At 38.9% G+C, this 19256-nt stretch overlaps 1 protein-coding gene across 1 annotated transcript in view; it reads left to right on the forward strand.

The window, feature by feature from the left end:
• The window catches only part of RNF150 (ring finger protein 150), a 112754-nt gene that overhangs the window by 20443 nt on the left and 73055 nt on the right, over positions 1-19256 (forward strand). The window lies entirely within an intron of this gene.

Genomic DNA, 19256 nt, shown 5'->3' on the forward strand with positions numbered 1-19256 from the left:
TAAAAGCATTTGAAAATATAAATGCAATGATTTAATTGAGCTCAATGATTGCCAAGTATTTTCTGACTTTTAACAGGTTCAATTACTAGATTGGGATCACATCAAAGGAGCTGAAGGATTATTAGCATTACAAATCTGCTTCCTGATCAGAACTACTCAGCACATTGAGTTTAAGGAGGGGAGATTAATATATTTCTGTAAAATGAATGAAACCATCTCAGCTTCTAAAACAGCCTCTTGTATACTCCATAAAACTTCCCTCTCTAAGGAGCCAGGTGCTGTGAGGTGCTGATTGTCAATTTTAAGCTAATGGTTCTAACTTTGGAGGCTCTACAGAAAAGCAGTGAACTTGGGAATAGTGCCCCATTCTCTCTTGCTCTCTTCCTTCCTTGTCCTTCTTCAAGCTGCATGATTCCCACTCCCATACTGCTGTTTGCTTCCCTTTTAGTTCTTCCAAAAAGACTTTTTTAAGATTAAAGAAGAAACTAGTCATGTTTTTTTTTCTGGACCCTATCAGACCTGATTCACCCTGCAGTCCCTTAGTTCCATGCTGGCCTTGCTGAAGGCTTGGTGAGTGGTAGTGCTGTGGCAGGAATGGCAGCCCGTGAGGAAGAGGACCATAACTCTGTAAAATGGCCTTGTTCCAAAAAAAAAAAAAAAAAAAAAAAAAAAAAAAAAAAAAAAAGCAGAGGGTGGAACTGCATATGGATTAAGTCTTGTGTTGAGCATCAAGTGCAAAACAGAGCAAGTAGTGTGCAGGCAAAGCTCAAAAGCCCCTTACCTTACTAATCTGAGATCAGTTGAGACAGGAGTCTCATTCCTGGATTCAACTTCCAGTTTAGGGGAAGGCCCTATACCTAAATCCTTTGTGCACTGAAATGTTGGTCTACAGAAAACTATCTGATGCCTTTGTTAGAGGACCAAGGGTCTGGAATTAATGTAAATAACTTACATGTGGGAATGGGACCGTCAGTGTAGTGTGTGTGCCCCAGCTTTCCAGCCTCAGACTGTTGACACAGTCCTTTCCTGCCATACATCCTTAGGCTGTTCATACTGGTTTTTGACAGCATTTCTGTCACATCAGCTGCAGCTTCCCACTCTCCAGGTCTTGGCATGCCCTGTGGGTTGGCTGGCTCGATGATACTCCCTGTTCCTGCAGAGCCATCTCTTCCTGTAGAATAGCTGCTATATCCTTGATGACCTCCTATCCCGTTAGTGGTTCACCCTCACATTGCCTCTTTCCTCTCTCTTTTGACTGTGATTTCAAGTCATATCACAGCCACACTGTTCCAGGGCATGCATTTTCTCTTTATTAACCATGTGCTTGCCTGATTATGTTTAATTAGTGGTTTTCCTAAGGGTGGTCTCTGGTCTTCTTGCACAGTTTCAGTAACCACATCTTCTTGAAACTGCTGTAATATTCTGACATGTAGTGGAACTAAATGTAGAATATCCATCTTCCTATCCAAAATGTTTTAAAGGGCAGGGGAAGATTCTCAGAGAAAGACATTTGTGGTCAGGGAAGAGCAGTTACTTACACTGGAAAATCTGTGAATGCATGTTGGGTAAATCTGCCAGTGGCTTCTTTGTGGTGGTAAGGATGTTCATAATTCCCAGGAGCACATAGAAAGTTCGTGCTCATTCTTCATGCAACTGCTGCATGACTAGTCATCTCATGTCAGATGTGAAGTACTGTAAACACAGGCGAACCTGGTGGGAAGAAATGCTGATGTGTGACTCCAGTTCAGAAGGCTGAATGATTTCTTTATTATAACTATACTATAATACATTAATATACTATTTAAAGGAGATACTAAAACTACAGACCTACTTTATCTAACTACCATATCTAACTCACAACTCGTGACCCTCTCTGAGAGTCCAGCCACAGGTGGATTGGATTGGCCACCAGGCTCAAACAATCCTCACCAGAATCCAATCAAGCAATCACCCCAGGTAAACAATTCTCCAAACACATTCCACATGGGAAAAACAAGGCGCAGAAATAGAAATGGTTTTCTCTTTCTTTTCTCTGTGCTCTTCTATGAAAAATCCTGAGAGAGAGAAGAATGTGCCTGGCACAGTGAAGGAGCTAGAAGTGCAGCTCTTCTCAAGGAAGTTTTTCTCATCAAGGCTAAGAGCAGCATCTTTATGCATTTCCCTTCTGTCCTTTATGACTTCAATGAAAAAGTAGAAACGGCTTTTTCAACATTTCTTTTGCATACATAATGACCTACTTGGCCATTGTAGCTTCAAAGAACCATTATGCTTTTCTGCTCTACCTTCCTATAGTCACAAGCCTCTCAGATCATCAGATGCTCTTCAGACCTAATAGCAGAAACTGAACAATGCAAATCATGTCAAGATTGTGAAGAGCCTGAAACTCAAAGTCCAGGTTAGTTGTAACCTGGAGTTGTTGGCTTTCTCTTCTGCAAAGAACCAAACAGGTATAGTTCAGTCTTTAAAATCATGGTATATCTTGTTTTATGGAGTTGTATCTGATCAGTCTAGTTCATGAGTACCCAGCTGCACATCTCTCAATGACAATGAATTAGCTAATTATTTTTTTTTCTGTATTACACTCTCTAGGCTGTGGACAGCATCGTCTCCTTATTATTTTTCACATCTCTGTGTTTTCTTGTGACTTGACAGAACTGAAATTAGATCATTGCAAACTCAAACCTAAAGTAGTTATGCAACTTTGAATATGACTTCTTTGAATAAGACTTGGTGAATAAACCTGTCTGTGGTTAGGATTCTGAACTTTTTTAATCCTATGCTGTCTCCTTATCACAGATGTATTGTCATTCATTAATAGTTAATTATTTGTAGCAGTCTTGGCAAAATATGAGATTGTAGCATTTGAGAGATAAAATGTGAAGGTATTCACTTGTTACACTACGACACTAAATAACTCACACAAGAAGGCTAGATGTAAAAGAGGGAAGAAAAGAACTAAAAGAGAGATTTTATTTTCCGACTCCACTATATATGGAATAGTAAAAGTGATAGTGAATTGGAGGGTGAAATTGCCACCTCTCCAACTACACTGGTCAAACCAACAGTCCATCAATTCTCTCCACTTAAAAAGAAGAATGTAAAGCAATCATTGTTTACGAGAACAGTGTGAGAAAATTCAGTAGAAATATGTAAACATCAGAAGGCATAAGAAACTTTTAGAAGAACTTTAAAACTCTCAAAAGAACAGGGTGATATTCATTGATTGCAGTATGAACGGGAAAGCATTTTTCTCAGCAAATGAAAAGGTTTTTATTCTGTTTTGTAGATGGGAGATGGAATATGCTAAAAATGGAACTTAATAGGCTTCCACATCTCATTTGAATAGTTATCAAGCAAAGCAGAAGATCTGTGTGGCATCAGAGTCTTTGGTCTTATTACTGCATAAACATGGATTGTTATTTCTTTGGCTGTTTGGGTTTCCCACAGAGTACAGTACATACTTCATATTTAAAATATGTACTCACTTTGCATTTAAGAAGGGGCCTTTTTATATTAGGAAAACTTACACAAAGGTCTGTGATGGACAATGGAGAATAGCATTCACCTTCATTCAATTTTGCTTTTAATACATCAGATGTTACAGAATGGGATCAGATGCCTCTTAGGTCAGTGAAGATGGATGAGGAGTTAAAAAGCTGGTACTAGAGTCTAATATCAATACAGGCTTATTGTGAGGCTCTCCATCACCAGCTGGAAAGCAGTGCTAGTAAAAAAACTTATCACAGAATCTTGTTAGGAAGTGCATAGTCAGTCTGCAATTATTTTGTCTTAATGCAAGAAAAATGCATTCTTTATGTCTCTAGAAGAAAAACAATTAGTTACCACATTAATATCAAAGAGACAAGCATAATTAAATGGCTTTCTGTGATCTTATTCTGCTTTCAGCATTAGTTTTCTGAATGCCTTATATATCAAAGTTATCATTTACAGCTCTGGTATCTACTTGTCAGAGAGCAGTTTATGGCTCAAGCCAGTTGTTGATTTTGTTTGTTTAAACTTAATGAGGAGTGCAGTTGACTGTCCAGTACACACACTTTGGCACAGGATTGAAAGGGTCCTGCCTCAAGTCAAAGGCAACTTATTTCTAAGGCTGGGCATAAGGCAAGGCAAGCTGGTCACTGATGCAAGTGCGCTAGTCTGTGAGGGCCATTGACAAGAGGTCTTCTGAAGGAGTCTAGTAACAAGTTTCCAGGTTTCCTCGTTGTGTAGCACATTGTCTCAGAATTGCATGTCCTGTGCCATCATTTCACACAGTTTCATTGACTCATCAGAGGCTGGTTGCCAACATTGTGCATCATCTGTTAATGCTGGGAGAACAATCTCATGGAAAGGCAGGCATGCATGTTCTGGAGCTATTCAGAGCTCCAAACAGGATGAATGCTGCAAAAGAGGAAATAGAAATAGAAATGACAAAAAACTACAGACGATTGGAGAGCCAGAAGACTAGTGCAGGAGCTGTCAAAGAAAGAACACATAAGAGGAAAAAGAAGTGGATGAGAAACACAGGAACGTGAGATGAGGTAGAAAACCTTATGAAGGGAAAAACCTGAAATGTTTGTCAAGGCAAGAATCGTCATCACACCAAAAGTAGAGTATGATATTTCCTAAGGTCTTTTCTGTTTCACCATAGTTTGATGATTTGATTTTATTAGATAGGGTGATTTTACTTCTGTTCATTCTCATTTTCCCAGCTGAATGCTTGTGATCTAGCAGAAATATCATTGGTTTATGGCCTCATAGGACTACCTCATTGTAATGTTTGATAATGTTTGATAATGCTCAGCAGAAAAGGAAAGCTGATTGTCTAGAGTAGCTGAAATAAAATTTGAGGTAAGTATTTGCTATAAGTATTTTAAGTGGTATTTTTATCAATATTTTGAAAAGAAGTACCTATTCATTCCCTAGACCTGTGGAATGAAATTCTGCTCTGTGTGTGCAGATGTTAACTTTGGTGTGATCAATACAGTGACAAATCAGTGCTGAGCTTCCTCCCACAAACTAGCTTAAGGAATACTCACTGAGAAAACAGAGATGTAACACAAGTAATGCAACTCATGCCTCAGGAGAATTTTGTCTAGCTCCCACTGAATTCTTCACTGAGGACTGTGGTGCAGTCAGGTCCTCACAAAGAAACCTTTGGAAGGCAGGCAAGGAAGAAAATACTGCAAGTTGCATTTCCATTAAGTGAAAGCAGAATCCTAAATAGCAGGTCCTCTGTGTAAAATATCAGAGTAGGGTAATCTCAAATACCTAATTTTCTGCAGTGCTTGTAAATATAACATCACACAATTGTTAGTAAGAGAAAAATGAGATTGAATTTCCCTGTGAAATATGAAAAGTTGGCAATGGCACAATATAGTGCAGAGGTGGAGGGCTCTGAATATGTTCTGGTGTTACAGCTGTCAGCCTCCCTGTACATGCAGATGTCATAGTGTCAGAATTCAATAGGGTGAAATAGGTTTTCATTTTAGATGAACAAGAGCTCCAATTATAACCTCTTACAATTCCAATTACTGTACTCTGTGAATGTGTTTAACATCAATTCAGCCTGTGGCACAAAAGTCCTTTGCATGTTGCCTGGAACTACAGTGCTAGTTGCAACACTCTGCTATCTATACAATAGGGTGGAAAAAAACCCCTGTATTTGGGTTTTGTACCTTTTTAAAATGTGTCTTTCAAGCTTCAAGTTGTCACTCTTACTGTCAGTTGAGGACTTAATTTCTCTTGGTAATGGGTGAAAGTCTCATCTGGCCAATTGCGAGCTCTATGGTTGTTTAGAAATGATGCTTTCTGATTAGCTAAAGAAAAACAGTCTTGTTCCATTTATTAACATTTCTGAAATACATGCAGAGTACTGAGTGGAGGAATTATGGTAGCCCCAACTGTAGGAATAAAATTTTAGTTGGCATTTTTCTTGTATTTCTGAAGGCAATTATTTTGCTGAAAAAAATCATGTAACTGGTGGCAAAGTCAAGAAACTTTTCTACATTGTATATGTGACCCTGAGAAAATCTGTTTTGCAAATAGGTCCTCACAAGAGAATGTTCATGCATTGAAGTTAAAAAAAAATGCTGCCAGGTCTTATGTATTTGTTTTAGTATTGAGATAAAAACATAGCTAAAATATTTTTAACAATATCGTTTCTAAAAGGAAAGTGTTTCCATTTTAATTCCCTGTTGTAATAGCTTGGAATCACAATTGAGTTCCATTATCTTTTTATATTTGTGACCTCATGCAACTTCCTGTATTACTTGTGCAAAAACTTTGCTTTTTCAGCCAGATGGGATAATTTGTTACACTCAATTCTATACATTTTTAAGATATAAAGTTCTTATCTTGAAAGCTGTGCATTTAAGTAGACTAAGTTTTTATCTCCATTTAATCATAGTCCTGAGTAGTAAGTTCACTTTTGGTTGCCTGTGTGCTTAAGCCCATGTCTATTATTGTGGCAGTGAACAGTTGTCCTTTGAAGCCTTGTGTGAAGATGACAGAATATTGAAGGTGCACCGAGACTTAACAGCTACAACAGAGCTTACCTCGTTTGTTTGCCTGTTTGCTAAATGTGACATCACAGAATTTTGCTTACAGATTAAGAAAATTTGATGTGCAAGTTATTGAAAAGAACTAGTCAAAGCTTCATCTGTCTCTCTTCTCTGAAATTCCTTGCAGAATAAAAAAGTCAGTAAAAAAGAAATCTGTCACTGCAGATGGAAATGTTAGTATTAGCATTAGGATATATTTCTATTGTAATAGCCAGAAAAAGCCATTTGTTTTGAAATCTCATCTGTCTACTATGGCATATACATTTCTATAGCCTTGCAGCCTTGTTGTGTTCATGCAAGTATATGGTTTGCTGAGCATTTTCTAATTTAAAACATTTAAAAACATGTATTAGTCCATGTATCTCCATCTTTTGATTTACTAGTTTTTAAAAAAATACATGAGATGTAATAGTTACAAAATAATACATAGCTCTAACAGATTAAAGTATATAAGAGTATTATTTATCAGACATTTTGTCAAATCCAGACCTGAAAAAATAATCCATATCTGGGCTCTGTGATAAAAATAACAGTCGGATATATTTTGATCATGAACTAAAATGAAATTCAGCTGTCTGACAGCACTGTTGATCTTTTCCTGTGTGCCATTTAATCTGGTAATGACAGATGTGCTATCTCCCTCCCCCATATGTTTAACTGGAACAATTTTTTCAGGTGCTAAGCACCTGTGGCTCCAAACCAAACTAAGTGCATTTTGTAGTACAAATCGAGAATTCTGTTTCAACACAAAACGCTCTTCAACAAGTTCTTTTTATTGCCAAGATGACTGTCTGCCCTTGTAAGCTCTTGACAGTGCTATTTTGGGATGGTTTCACTAGTTAGCTCTGGAATGATCGGAACACATCTTAACAGCAGTAAAAAAAACGATGCAAAACAAGTGTACTTAACTCTAGCTCTGACATGCTGGTAGATGATTTTAAATCATATTATATTTGCTTCAGAGGAAAAACGTTTAGAGAAAATAAAGTGAATGAGCAGTGGAAGTGGCATTTAAGGCATGCTTGCAGAGTTTAATTCCAGATTAAGCTTTGCTGTCTGAATGCCAGTGTACTCACTCCCTTGCCATAAAAAGATCCTGTCTATATCTTCACTTCAGTTGATTGCTAGAATGTAGAGAAAATGCTCACTGATGGAGTGAGATACAAAAATAAGAGCTTCAGATTAGTACAGTCAGAATTTGGAGTGCATGGTGACTTCTGCCTCTGAGAAATGGTCCTTTCAGGTATTTAAAACAGGGCTTGGGGCAAAGAAGCTGTTTTTTTCATTTTGTTTATTTAATGAAAAATAGTATTTTGTTGATAGAGAAATCAATTTGAGAGCAGGATATGTTTTTCACAAAATGAGTGTTTGACATGTCCCATAGTAATCAGTTGCCTGGCTTGACTGTGTTATCTCACTGGCACTCAGTCTAAAATTACTGGGAAAAATGCAAGTGAAAGTGAGGGCAGAACCTGCTGCAGATTTACCATCCTTCTTTCACAACTGGGGCTCTCAAGAAATGAATATACTTGAAGAATTTGAACAAAAAATAGTAAAAAAGAGGCAGTCAAATGCAGAATGTGTCACAGAAAGTTACTGATGATGTCTTTTAGGAAAAGCTAAAATAACAGTGAGTTATGTCAGCACAGAGAGCTTCAGGAGAAAAAAAAAAACAAACTTCTCAAACCTGTATCATATGCTTCATTACATTAATGTGTGTTTTCTAGTTACACTGTAGGTTCTTGTACGTGCTGTTCCTCACCAAAAGCAAGAATTTATTATTGAATCTCCTGGAGAGAATGGGCATAGTTGGACGGGGCATGCTGCTCCTAATGGGCGCTGCAGTGCTCCTTGGTGATCTTTTAGGAGGGGAAGTAAGATGCATGTAGCACATGTTATCACCACAGGTGATGAAATAGTACATTCTGGGGGCTGAACCTGCTTATACTAATAATAGATGTTATTTTTGGTCAGTGCTGAACTGGATCTTCAAGAACACTCTCTTTTGCTGAACTGCTCTGTCATATGGAACTGGAATCAAGTAATGAGGTGTCTGAATTACTTTGGTTTTGCTGTGGCCAAGTTCAGCTAAAAGTTTGGTAGTTCTCTTTATTTGTTCAATGCTGGTTTGAAAGAAAAACATAAATACAACACACTACATTTTAAGCACACCTCCTTTTGTATAGGTGGAAATCTTCATTTGCTTAGATTAACCATGTTGTAAATTTGTTTTGTTGCATATCACTGCTCCAGGTTGTGTCCCTTTTAGTGAGATTTACTTTTATTATGCAAACTCTAATCCGATATGAAAAGTTGCAAATAGTTAATGGCTATGGGCTTCAAGGATTTAACTTCGGTCTTTTCTGAGGGATGCAAAGCCCCTGAAACTCTTTTATTAGTGAAAACAGTGACTGCTCAGGACCTTTGAAAGGCACATCCCAAATCTACCTGTTTGAGAATAGCCCTCATCCTCAGAATTGTTATTTCAGAACTATTAACAAAGTTGTTTATCTCTGGACAAATTAAGTGTATAATGAAAGGTTCACCCGTGGTAATGAGAAGCAATGAAGGACAGAACTCCATGGTGGCAGTGAATTCTCCCCATAGCAGCAGCAGCCCAACCATTTCACGTCCAATCCTGAGACAGAGAGAGAAGCAGAGCCCAGTCCCTCACCCTGCAGCTGAAATCTCGAGGTATCTCAGCCTTTCCCGAGAGGAAGTCCCCCAGTTAAGGGACTGCAGCCAGCTGCACCACTTCCCCTCATCTTGGCCACATCCTTTATCTCTCTTAAGTATCCATTGTTCAGGTCTCTTAGGCAACAAGTGTGAGAAAAATTCCCTGAGAGAGAGAAAATAAAAAAGGAACAAATCCTAACCTCTAGCACCTACTCAGAAGTGAATGCAGACACCTATAAATAAGCAAAACTCACTTTCTTCCTCTGTCGTTGCAGAAGTGTCTAAAAATAATACCAACAAGAGTTGATATCAGGTAAAAGATGGTTATATTTACTTAAATATATATATTTTAAAAAAAGTGAGTGCAGTTAACAGTAGACCAGAATGGGGCTGGAAAGGAAACTTGACCAGGTACATGTCATTATTGGAAAAGCTTCTGTAATCACCAAGTCATGGATTCTTTGAGTCCTTGGGTTGTCCCTTTCTCTTTAATATTGACCAAATATGCTTCAGCAGGTCCATGGAATGTGCAGTGCCTATTGTCTGTGAGAGCTGTTACTTAAGATGCAGCAAGGCTCGTTTCTATGGAGGCCTGGGTACCAAGAACACTTGTCAGATCATAGCAGTTGTAATGAATTGACCTGCATTCCTGCATTCCCTTCCCAGTGGAGTGAATACCAAGAGCTTCCCAATACTTACTGATCTCTTTTTAGAGAGTTTCCAGTGGAATAACTTCATTCAATTTTCAGAGTACTTTCTGTTGCATACTGAGGATTTGAGTAACATGTAGAATGCCCGAGCGATTGCAAGCTCCCAGATGGATAAAATTAGGACTAAGCTTCCTTGTAAGATATCCCATACTTTTTAATATTAAGGATGAATATGGAAAAGATTATGAGCAAGACAAGACATGAGATGAGAACTTGGACAAGAGATGTACAATATATTGATGGTCAGGGATAATTGGTTTTGGCGTATTAATAATCTGGTTTTGTAACACCCTTTAAACATTATTAAACTGGATATATAGAAGTAAATGATCTAGCCTGTTACTCTGTAAACATGGAAGACACACTGTAAGGTTTTAACTGGTGGGTAATTTGTCTGATGGTAATGTTGGCTCCTCAATATGCTCAGTGAGTTAATTTTGCACTTCAGTAATTTCTCTGAGGAGTTTTTGCAGTGCTGCAGCAACATGTAACAAGAAGATCACAAAGCAACAAAAATCAAAGAGAGGTGTTCTCAGGATAGCCAGTGTTCCCCACTTGGAGCAGTATTCCACACGCTCCCCAGTTGCCAGTGGTGATGACTAGGTTGAAAATCAGATATATACCTTTATTTATTAACACTCAAAAAAAAAGGTCACTATTATCTCTATTATTGGGAAATGTACTGCATATGGATCAGTTGGAAGTCCTGAGTGCTGCATAGCTCATGGGAACTATGTACTTCAGGAGGGTGCACAGAGAACAAGATATTTCAGGCTGTAGTTCTGGTGACTACACAAATTTTCAGTGCAAAAATCCAATTTAGATGATGTTGATTGTCTTAGGTTGCAAATGCAAGATGTGGCTGGGGGTGTGTATTCTATTGCCATTTGTTAGAGGTGGGGCAGTTACCTTCTGTTAATTGGGCCACCTGTTAGAACCAGGTGGAGCAGTTTGCTTTATCTCTTCCATGACCCATCCTCCCTCTGGGAGATATCTTCTGTTAATGGGCCAGTGAGTGTCACTGCATGACTGATACAATTACATCATCCCACTGGGAGATGTTCCACCCAGGGGGAGGAGCCAAGCATTCCTACCTGGATATAATCTGATATTTGGAACACCACAGGCAGCCTTTTCCCACTGGGTTCCCAGAGGAGCAGCTTTCTTTTCCACTGCATTCCCAGAGGAGCAGCTTTCTTCTCCACTGGATTCCCAGAGGAAGACGAGGCCCATCTACACCACCACTGGACCTTCAGAGGAAAACTCCACCCTTCTACAGGATCCCTGCTCCAACAGAACCACATCTGTCACTGCAGGAGGACTGCAGCAACCATTTCAATTGGATGGCTGCCAATACCCTGACCCAGAGGGTGTCAGGTCGTATTCTGACTCTGTCAGTGGTTTTCTTGTACTATTGCATCTGTGTTTTAATTCTCCTAGTAAGGAGCTGTTATTCCTACTCCCATATCTTTGCCTGAGAGCCCCTTAATTTCAAAATTATGACAATTTGGAGGGAGGGGGTTTACATTCTCCATTTCAAGGGAGGTTCCTGCCTTCCTTAGCAAACACCTGTCTTTTCAAACCAAGATATTGGTAAAGTGGTGTCTCTCATCCTGAACCTCTGTTTCCATGTCATGGCTCACAGACTTCCACACTTCACGGAGCTCCTGGTGCAAGCAGGAGGCTTTCCTGGCAGGTTGTGATGCACAACTGTGGCAATGGACTCGGATACTGGCTGTGGTTTTTCTCTCTCTTTGTGCTGTTGGGAAACGTTTGAATCACATTGTATATTCAGCAGCTCAAAAGTAGGGTTACTAAAATGTTTCATTAAGTATCCTTTGACTTCTTTTTTGTCTTCTGTTCTGAAAGTAGAAAAAGTATTCCTAACCAAGTCTGACTTATAAATTCTCATTATTTTGGTCAAAAAAGATGTTACATGTTCCTTGGAAAGACATTCATGTTGGGTGAGGGTTTAATCTAAATTGATGGATATAAAGAGAGATTACTTGGTACTGCTTAACATGCAAAGATTGATTGGTCAGGTATAACAATACTCTTTCTTTCTCTGAAAGCCTGTTTCAGATTGCATTTCTATTTCAGTGTCAAAGATAACTTGATCAGCTTGTAGCGAGCTGTGGCTGAATTATACATAATGAAAGAGATTTGTGTGATGGGAGCATCTGTATGTGTATGAGCAAGAGGGGAAGAAGGGAGGTATTTTAGCTTGTTTAGAAAATAAAATACATCATTAATCTAAATATGACAGTAGCATAAGCTGTGAGGACTGTCTTCCAAACAGCATGCTTATAAGCATGCTTTCTCTGCTGCTCTGCCAGCTGCACTCACATTTTTTCCTAACTGCTGGTTTATTTTCCTGGCGCTTGGATGAACTGACTGCTGCCTCTGTCAGAAAAAAGCATTGTGGGGAAAGACTGCCTGGAAAACAGCCACTGAAAGAATGATCTGCTCAAATGCAGTGTAGTGGGAATGAAGGGGCAGAGAAGAGAGGTGTCAGTTTGTCACTGTTCCCTGAATCTGAATACCAGGGAGAGGCTTCGTTTTGTCTGCCTTGAGTCTTTGAGATGTGTGCATTCAGGAGTGATGTGCCAAAGCTAGTGGAAGAAAAGGATTTGATGAGAAAAATCTGTCTGCAAAAGCTGGGTTTGTTTCATTTTTGTACCTTCTTGGGAGTGATCTTTAGAATGATCACCTTTCTATTTTGCTTCCCTTCTTCAAAAGCTAAATGCAAAGGGAGCTATAAAAAAGAAATATGAGTACCTAATAATTTCATGTATTTGTCACCGCACTGCTTTGCATACGTGGTGGTTTTCCCTCTTCCACGAATAGACGTTTCTCCTTTAAACACTCTGCAAGTGTTTCTTTTTGTGGGGTTTGTTGCTTGTTGTTTTTTTTTAAATAACAGAAAGGTCATGGGCAAGTGAGTGCAAAAGCCAACAACATAAAGTAAACAGCAATTATGAATAAGAAATGCATGGAAAAATATGCATATGTGTACAGAAAGTTTTTACATAAACTGAATAAAAATACAGTGAAAGCAGAAGAGGCTGAACTGCTGCCAGCAGGATAATTATATAATTATATAATTATCCTGCTTGATGTGCTTGTCTATGAAGCTGCTTTTTCTGTGCTTTGATATATAGCTCCACTAATGAGGTGGGTCTCAGTCCCAAAATTTGATCTCTGTTCCTTATGTAATATTCTTCACATATACAGCTGTATGAGGAATATGCCTGCAGGCTTTTGGAAATGAAACACAGCCCTTTTAGGTAACACTCCTTGTGTCTGACTGGTTTCTGGTCGCACTTCTTGCCACTTCCCATCTAAGGGAAGGTGGTAGAGGGAGCTGGAACAAACAGAAAATTAGAATCATGTAGCACACACAGCAATTCACCTCTCCTTTCCCACAGCAGTCACGTTGATTTAGATGTATTTTCCTGATTGCTTTTGTGACTGAATTCTCCTTGACCCTTCCTTTGCTAATTAATCATACTCTTGTGCTTAAGCAGAAACTGGTCTGGTGGGCAGATTGACGTGCTGCTGTATTCTGCGAAGGTCAGGAAAAAGGATGAGGCTGATGGATGTGTGACTGGAAGAATCAGGTTGTCTTGGCTGTTGTTTCACACCAAAGTACTGGTGTTTTGAAAAATAACTGAGTCTAAGTTGAATATTGCATTACCTGGGACCAAGGAGATGATTCTGGGTGAAAATCTATTTTACTGTTTTGTTTCATTAGAAGATTATCAGACTTTTTTTTTTCCTTGTTCTCTTTTAATTTTCTGTCTGAATTCTAGTTTCTTTGAGCTGTCTTGTAACTTTGCTCCCTCCTCATGCATGCACATGCATGTTGAGAAATAAGTTTCAGATCTCCACTATTTTCTTTCAGATCCTCAGACTTTTTATCTCCTCATTTGCCTCTGTTTCCATCTTTCCATTTCTTGTCCCCTAAAAAGAATCCCACAGACCAGTATTTCTTTTCTTGGAGTTGCTACTTTTGCTGAAGACATTGGTGTTGCAGGAGCCTGCTGATGAGTGACTGTGTCTGACCCCTATTCCATGTGTCTCCGCCCCAGTCCCATGGCTTAATGCAGATGGGCACGTTTTGATGAGGTTTTTTTCTGTACTCCTTAAGAGAGTAATAATTAATAGCAAGACTCCAACATACTCCTGTTTCCTAGCATTCTGTCTCTTCAGTGCCTGTATATTTATGTGGTAATAGGTTCTCGAGTGAAAATGAGGAGGCTTCAAATCTAGAAACACTGCATTTTAATAGGTGAGTTTAGAATAATTAAAAGTGTTTTGCTATTGGTATGCTCTAGATAAAAGCATGGAGACTAAAGATTCGGTCCGGAAGTTCCAGGCGTATCTCAGAGAGTCACACATGATTATACAATATGTACCCGAAAAGAGATCCCAGTGAGATGAGACAGCATCTGTTCACTAAACCAAAAGGACCTGCTCTTCTGCTCTGCCCAGCTTGGCTTTGCTATTTATGTATCAAAGTTGGCATTTAAACCTTTACTAGAGGTATGATTCCTCAGCTTTGAAAAGGCACACATCTTGAAAAAACAGGTGACAAACCATTTAAAGGACATCATATTGCCTGAAAACATGGGATTTATGCACACAGCCTCAAATGGGAAGCCTCACCCTGGGCACCAGGGTGTCATATGTGTCTGCTGTCCAGAACAAAAAAAAAAAAAAAAAAAAAAAAACAAACTGGCATTGGAAGCAGGATTTATTCACTTAAACAGAGATTTCCAGTACCCTTGTAGGCATTGTAGCTTGAGCTCACAGTGGCTCTGCATTGTAACTGCCATCCCTGAGCAGCTTCCTCACACACCCTAAGGAGCAGAAAGTGGCACAGCACACCTCTTTTAAGGCCATGGAATTTGGTGGCAGGAGGAAGTGTCTGGGAGGACTACTGGAAATAATGCCAGGAGCATTGGACAGCAGGGGAAGAGCAGCTAGAGCACATGATAAGGGAGATGTGAGCGAGGCATATAAAAAGTGTAGGTTCTTTGTAGCAGGCAGATAATTAAAGAAACTTAAAATAAGAGCATGTTTTTTATACACTGGCATTTGCTTCTTGACAGAAAATCACATAAGTGACTTCCTCCTGCTGTAGCAGAAAAATATTTCAGGCTGGATTTGTCTTTCCATAGATCTTTTGATGTACAAAATACGTCGATGTTCTGTAGGTTGGAGAGGAATTTTGTCAAGTCTAAAGGGTTCACAGTCTGCAAATTCACTTATTTGTCAATACTGTAGGTGACTAATATGAACCAAATTGATGGTTCACAATTGTTTTGAAGTAGATTGGTCTTGATGTGAGGAGATATTTTCAAGGAAGTAGGAAGCCCAAAAATAGGGGTAAAGAAAATATGTGCAACACAGCCATGACTGGAGAGTCATTAGCAATGATATCACTAACTAGGCCAGACTTAAAATCTAAATGGGAAGACATGTGGATTATGCAGTGGGAAGCAGTATCTGAATAAGCCACGGAGGAGTGCCAGTTTTATGAATTTAAACAAAAAGTTCATGCATTTAAAAATCTGGCTGTACACAGACTGGCTTGGGAATGAGTCAGCCTGGTGGCCAGGAGCTGGCTGGGAGTGCTGCCCTGGATGGAGCCGAGCCAAGCCACCACTGCTGGGCAAACCTGCGCTCTGTGGCAGCCCGGCCTGGGCATGGGTCCTCCAAAGGAAGAAAGTAGGAGGGGGCAGGGGAAAACCAAGAGGCAGGAGCCTGGAGAGACTGTGCCTCTGCAGCAGCCGTGGAGCCATGTGCTCCACATTCTGGCACAGCACCGGCAGCTGGCCAGGCTCTGTCCTGTCCTGACCTAAAGCTGTCTTGGGCATCTGCCTGATCTGTCTAAGCCTGGAGCTGGCTCCAATTACCCAGTGAAGTACTCACTATTATTCTTAATGAGTTATCAAGAGCTCAGATCTTAGCCAGCAACATGTGGTCAGTACATTTGGATTGTTATTTTTAACTCTGTAAAGAAAGAAAATAGTTGATTATATTGTTTAAGCTGTGTTTCTTCTAAACAGGAATTTCCTTTTTAGCACTACCATATCCCTTAGCGTCTCCTTTACCTCTTTCATAGTTTTTAGTTGCAGTATCAACTACAAAATAATGTCTTCAAGTCAAAAATATCAGACATTTTAGCTGACAGTGCAGTCCATGCTTGTACAAGGTCCCAGGGTAGTTTTCTTTCTTTTCCTAGTTCTGAATGGCAAAGTAGATGGGACACACTTACATGGAACAGGTGTGACAAAAGCTGGTATTAGCAAAGTACCATGGCTGAAGGATAATTAAGATTTTGCCATAAGAAAAATGGATTAAAATTTCTACAATTAATAAAATGTATTTCTTAACACATAAAATATGCATCCAGTCATGGTCCGTAAATAGCTATATCGCAAAACTTACCGAGATGACAGGAAAAAAAAAATATTGGGAATACTGCCTGGGACTATAAAGGCGCTATGACTGAGTTTTATATCTTCCTTTCAAGGATAGCTTTGATATTGTTGAGTGCTGTTATTTCTCGACAAAAAGTTATATTAGATGGTGTCTAATATTTGTGTGTCAGTGGCATATGTGATATAAAAGCTAGATCTGCTTAAGGTAATAACTTTTGAAAAAGAAAACTATTTCCTTAAGTTTCATTTGCGACACATCCTATATACTAAGAGTTTTTTCGCATGAATCTTTACCAACATTGTTCTAAGCTAGAAGGAAGAGGAAGAGATCCACCTGCCAAAAAAAAAGACATCCTGGCTCATGTTGTAGTTAAATGTAGGAAAGAAAAAAACCCAAACCCAACAAAGAATACAAATGGTAGGCAGGTATGAAAGTGGGTTAATTACGTGTTGAGCTCTGCACTTCCACTGGCAGTGGCATACATTTTGATTTTGTTGTCTTTTTTTCCCCCCCATAGTTAATGTGTTGGGGTTTTTGTTCAGTTTTCTAAAATATATGATTTTCTTATTGTTTTTAAACTTTACACCTCAGTACTTAGAGAAGCCTTTTTTCACTGTCAGCAATGCTAAGGGAAGCTGCTATAAGGGGACTTTTTAAGAAACTACTATCAGTGTTACAGAGGCCAAAATTGTCTTCTGGATTTTTCAGTGTTGAAAAATCTCCCAAAATGGAGCAAGTAGTGATGCTAATTAATCCTCCTTATAATGTATTAAGAGCTCTGATTCTTGTTAGTTAAATTTCTTTAAATAAAAAAATATAAGAGATACAATATTAATTAAATATAAGTAGGATTTTTTTCTTAATGACTCTTTTTATGTAGCATTGCTTAAGCCTGGAGAATGACTGCAAGTGTGTCAGAAAGTAGAAGGAGAAAAGCTGAAAACCATATTTTTAATGTTCCTCTCCCTTTCTTACCCACCATTAATATTGCTATGAATTTTATTGTATTTCAAGGTACTTTTTTTACCTACAATGATGTAGTTCATTGTCACATATTTCATTGCAGGCCTTCAACCCTGGTCGTTCAAATTTTCATCAGTTAAATTCCTCTTTCCAACTTCTTTTTCCAACCTGTCAGTTTTTCAAAATGAAACCATACATTTCTGTAGGTTTCTTCTTTGTCACTATTCTGTGTGAGACTTGAAAGTGTAGTCATTGGAAGTTTCCACTTTTTTTTATTAAGGCTTTTTTTCCTTTTTATTCCACAAAAAAGCTATGAGGTCCAGAAACAAGAAAAGGGGAGGTTCGTGCAGAACTACTTATTTTTTCCTTTCTCCTCTCATTTCCTTTGTACTTCTGCTTGACATTCGGATTATTTTTATCTGAGGACTTGTTTCTGGAAAAAAAGAGGGATAGCTTCCCCTCAACCTCATCAGTGTCTTTGGACAAGCCCAGCACCCCCACTCTTTTAGAGGTTGCTGGAGCATCCCACACTGGGAACATCCTAGAGTTGTTGAGTGCTTTGTGGCTACTCAGAGCTTCAGCAAAGAGTGAGGATGTGCAGCTCCTGCAGCAGGATCCTAAACTGGTGGGGGTTTATTTCAGGAAAGACTTGGAGAGATGTGTGTTCTCCAGTCTGCTTTGTAGTGACATTTGCAGGTGGGAGGGACAGGCACATGGCAAAGTCCCTAGGGAGTAAGCACAGCCACCACCTTTCTAAGTGCTTCCATCAATCTTCCTGCCCAAATCAGAGCTCCCATCACGGTCAAGTTTTCCAGTTATGTTAGAAGTTAATTGAGCCAAATACATTAATTTCTGGGTATATTTAAGATTTTCATTACATTTCCACAATATGATTTCAGATTTAAAGATTAACTGTGCTTGTTACAGAATCCCCACAGAAATGTAAGATACGAACTGTACTGTTCCTTGTCTTTTCCCTCTATGCTGTTATGAATATGCATGTACTTAGAGGAGTTGGTTTTATTCTGAAAACTCACTCTTCTACACTTTGTACATGATAGGAGAAAGCTCTTATACCTTTTCCCTTCTGGTTTTTTTCACTTGCCCATTAATGAATTATTCATAAAAAGGTCTCAAAAGACAAAGCATGAAAAAGTAGAGTACCTGAATACCCTGAGATTTTAATTTTGTGCTGCTTTTCAGTAAAAAAGTGCTGAAATGATACCTACAGCTGAGTCTGTGAAAGGCACTGTGGAATATATAATATGTGATCCTGGGAAGATCCAGATCTGTTTAAGTGCAGGATTTCAAAAACACTTTAATGGCTACTCATAATAAGCATTCCAGCTAAAGCCTCATATTTTGAATGCAAAAGAGACCATTCTGTGAGAAGGAGCTGGATTCTTCACCTTTGCCAACATAGAGTTTTCTTTTCCCTTGATTTATTCTCTTCTCTTTTTTTTTTTTTCCCCCATTATTCCTTGCTTTGTGGTGCTTGCTTGTAGAAACCTGTAATAGGTAATGATGTAATGGATAGCGAGTAATAGAGAGAAAGACAACAGCTCTTAAATCTCTATGGTCCTGCTGGTACCAACATTTCTCATACAGCATCAATTTCAGAAGAGCTTGCTTGATGATGGAGAAGTCTTTTACAGACTTCATGCTTGGTTGTGTCACAGATTATACTAATGGTTCCAAGAGCTTGTTAAAACAGGGAAATTAGGATGTCTGGAGAAAAAAAAATTAAGATAACTTCTCCTCTCGTTTTAAAATGTCTGATGGTAGCATGACTTCTCCAAGTCTATAGAGCTATTGTGGCAGAAAAGTCCTAAATAAAAATAAAGGAAATCATAAAGTTTTTGTCTTGATGCAAGATTAAAATGTGTTGTTTTGG

Source organism: Anomalospiza imberbis, chromosome 4 (assembly GCF_031753505.1).
Source record: "Anomalospiza imberbis isolate Cuckoo-Finch-1a 21T00152 chromosome 4, ASM3175350v1, whole genome shotgun sequence".
Classification (NCBI taxonomy): Eukaryota; Metazoa; Chordata; class Aves; order Passeriformes; family Viduidae; genus Anomalospiza; species Anomalospiza imberbis.